The sequence below is a fragment of the Chrysemys picta genome, unplaced genomic scaffold (assembly GCF_011386835.1).
Source record: "Chrysemys picta bellii isolate R12L10 unplaced genomic scaffold, ASM1138683v2 scaf686, whole genome shotgun sequence".
Taxonomy (NCBI): Eukaryota; Metazoa; Chordata; order Testudines; family Emydidae; genus Chrysemys; species Chrysemys picta.
The window spans coordinates 16,664-20,000 of NW_027053393.1; positions in this window are offsets into that span (position 1 = coordinate 16,664).

The following is a 3,337-nucleotide window of genomic DNA, read 5'->3' on the forward strand; positions in this document are numbered from 1 at the left end:
ACCCGGCCCCGCGCCTCCTCGCCCGCTTTCCCCTGCCGACGCCCGGGCCTGCCGCACGGTGAGCCCCGGTCGGACTGCCCCCCCCCCTGCGGCAGGGCCCCCGTCTCTCGCGGGCCCGGTCCTTTTTTCCTTTTCGAGCTCCGGGGCCCGGGCTGGCCGCCAGAGCCCCTCCGCCCGCCCTCCCCGGCGTCGGGGAAAATACTGTCCCGGACTTCCAGTGCGCCCGATCCTGTCAGCCGGGGGGTGGGGAGGGGCAGTCCCTCGCTGCGGCCGGGGAGGGTGAGCCCAGGGCGGCTTGCCTGCCGTGCGAGGCCCCTCTCGGCCACCAGGTCAACCCCGAGTCGAAAGGGCTGAAAAATTTTCAGAGTCCCCTCCCGGGCACCAGGTCAACCCGTGGAATCGGACGGGTTCACCTGCTGGCCGGTTCGCTTCCCGGCCACCAGGTCAACCCCTAGGTTGCCGACCGGCCTACCCAGTGGCCGGTTTGCTTTCCGGCCACCAGGTCAACCCCTAGGGGTTTTAACGGGGGCACGCCCGGTGGCCTCTTTCCCGTCCGGTCACCAGGTCAACCCGGATCTCCCTCCTTCCCTGGGCGTCCCCTCCTCGGAGGCGTCAGGTTCCATTTCCCCCCCCCCCCCCAGACTTCCAGGGGCCCGATCCAGTCGGCCGGGAGGCAGTCCCTCGCTGCGGCCGGGGAGGGTGAGCCCAGGGCGGCCTGGTCCATGTCTCTAGTGGGCCCGATCCTTTTTTTTTTTTTCGAGCTCCGGGGCCAGGCCCGCCCGGGCAGCCCTCCTCGGAGGCGTGGGGCGATTCCCCCCCCCCCCCAGACTTCCAGGGGCCCGATCCTGTCGGCCGGGAGGCAGTCCCTCGCTGCGGCCGGGGAGGGTCAGCCCAGGGCGGCTTGCCTGCCGTGCGAGTCCCCTCTCGGCCACCAGGTCAACCGCGAGTCGAAAGGGCTGAAAAATTTTCAGAGTCCCCTCCCGGGCACCAGGTCAACCCGTGGAATCGAACGGGTTCACCTGCTGGCCGGTTCGCTTCCCGGCCACCAGGTCAACCCGTGGAATCGGACGGGTTCACCGGCTGGCCGGTTCGCTTTCCGGCCACCAGGTCAACCCCTAGGTTTTAAGGGGGGGACGCCCGGTGGCCTCTTTCCCGTCCGGTCACCAGGTCAACCCGGATCTCCCTCCTTCCCTGGGCGCCCCCTCCTCGGAGGCGTCAGGTTCCATTCTTTTTTCCAGACTTCCAGGGGCCCGATCCAGTCGGCCGGGTGGCAGTCCCTCGCTGCGGCCGGGGAGGGTGAGCCCAGGGCGGCTTGCCTGCCGTGCGAGTCCCCTCTCGGCCACCAGGTCAACCCCGAGTCGAAAGGGCTGAAAAATTTTCAGAGTCCCCTCCCGGGCACCAGGTCAACCCGTGGAATCGAACGGGTTCACCTGCTGGCCGGTTCGCTTCCCGGCCACCAGGTCAACCCGTGGAATCGGACGGGTTCACCGGCTGGCCGGTTCGCTTTCCGGCCACCAGGTCAACCCCTAGGTTTTAAGGGGGGGGGGACGCCCGGTGGCCTCTTTCCCGTCCGGTCAGCAGGTCAACCCGGATCTCCCTCCTTCCCTGGGTGCCCCCTCCTCGGAGGCGTCAGGTTCCATTCTTTTTTCCAGACTTCCAGGGGCCCGATCCAGTCGGCCGGGTGGCAGTCCCTCGCTGCGGCCGGGGAGGGTGAGCCCAGGGCGGCTTGCCTGCCGTGCGAGTCCCCTCTCGGCCACCAGGTCAACCCCGAGTCGAAAGGGCTGAAAAATTTTCAGAGTCCCCTCCCGGGCACCAGGTCAACCCGTGGAATCGAACGGGTTCACCTGCTGGCCGGTTCGCTTCCCGGGCACCAGGTCAACCCGTGGAATCGAACGGGTTCACCTGCTGGCCGGTTCGCTTCCCGGGCACCAGGTCAACCCGTGGAATCGAACGGGTTCACCTGCTGGCCGGTTCGCTTCCCGGGCACCAGGTCAACCCGTGGAATCGAACGGGTTCACCTGCTGGCCGGTTCGCTTTCCGGCCACCAGGTCAACCCCTAGGTTTTAAGGGGGGGGGGACGCCCGGTGGCCTCTTTCCCGTCCGGTCAGCAGGTCAACCCGGATCTCCCTCCTTCCCTGGGCGCCCCCTCCTCGGAGGCGTCAGGTTCCATTCTTTTTTCCAGACTTCCAGGGGCCCGATCCAGTCGACCGGGAGGCAGTCCCTCGCTGCGGCCGGGGAGGGTGAGCCCAGGGCGGCTTGCCTGCCGTGCGAGTCCCCTCTCGGCCACCAGGTCAACCCCGAGTCGAAAGGGCTGAAAAATTTTCAGAGTCCCCTCCCGGGCACCAGGTCAACCCGTGGAATCGAACGGGTTCACCTGCTGGCCGGTTCGCTTCCCGGGCACCAGGTCAACCCGTGGAATCGAACGGGTTCACCTGCTGGCCGGTTCGCTTCCCGGGCACCAGGTCAACCCGTGGAATCGAACGGGTTCACCTGCTGGCCGGTTCGCTTTCCGGCCACCAGGTCAACCCCTAGGTTTTAAGGGGGGGGACGCCCGGTGGCCTCTTTCCCGTCCGGTCAGCAGGTCAACCCGGATCTCCCTCCTTCCCTGGGCGCCCCCTCCTCGGAGGCGTCAGGTTCCATTCTTTTTTCCAGACTTCCAGGGGCCCGATCCAGTCGGCCGGGTGGCAGTCCCTCGCTGCGGCCGGGGAGGGTGAGCCCAGGGCGGCTTGCCTGCCGTGCGAGTCCCCTCTCGGCCACCAGGTCAACCCCGAGTCGAAAGGGCTGAAAAATTTTCAGAGTCCCCTCCCGGGCACCAGGTCAACCCGTGGAATCGAACGGGTTCACCTGCTGGCCGGTTCGCTTCCCGGGCACCAGGTCAACCCGTGGAATCGAACGGGTTCACCTGCTGGCCGGTTCGCTTCCCGGGCACCAGGTCAACCCGTGGAATCGAACGGGTTCACCTGCTGGCCGGTTCGCTTCCCGGGCACCAGGTCAACCCGTGGAATCGAAAGGGTTCACCTGCTGGCCGGTTCGCTTTCCGGCCACCAGGTCAACCCCTAGGTTTTAAGGGGGGGGACGCCCGGTGGCCTCTTTCCCGTCCGGTCAGCAGGTCAACCCGGATCTCCCTCCTTCCCTGGGCGCCCCCTCCTCGGAGGCGTCAGGTTCCATTCTTCTTTTTCCAGACTTCCAGGGGCCCGATCCAGTCGACCGGGAGGCAGTCCCTCGCTGCGGCCGGGGAAGGTGAGCCCAGGGCGGCCTGGTCCATGTCTCTAGTGGGCCCGATCCTTTTTTTTTTTCCGAGCTCCGGGGCCAGGCCCGCCCGGGCAGCCCTCCTCGG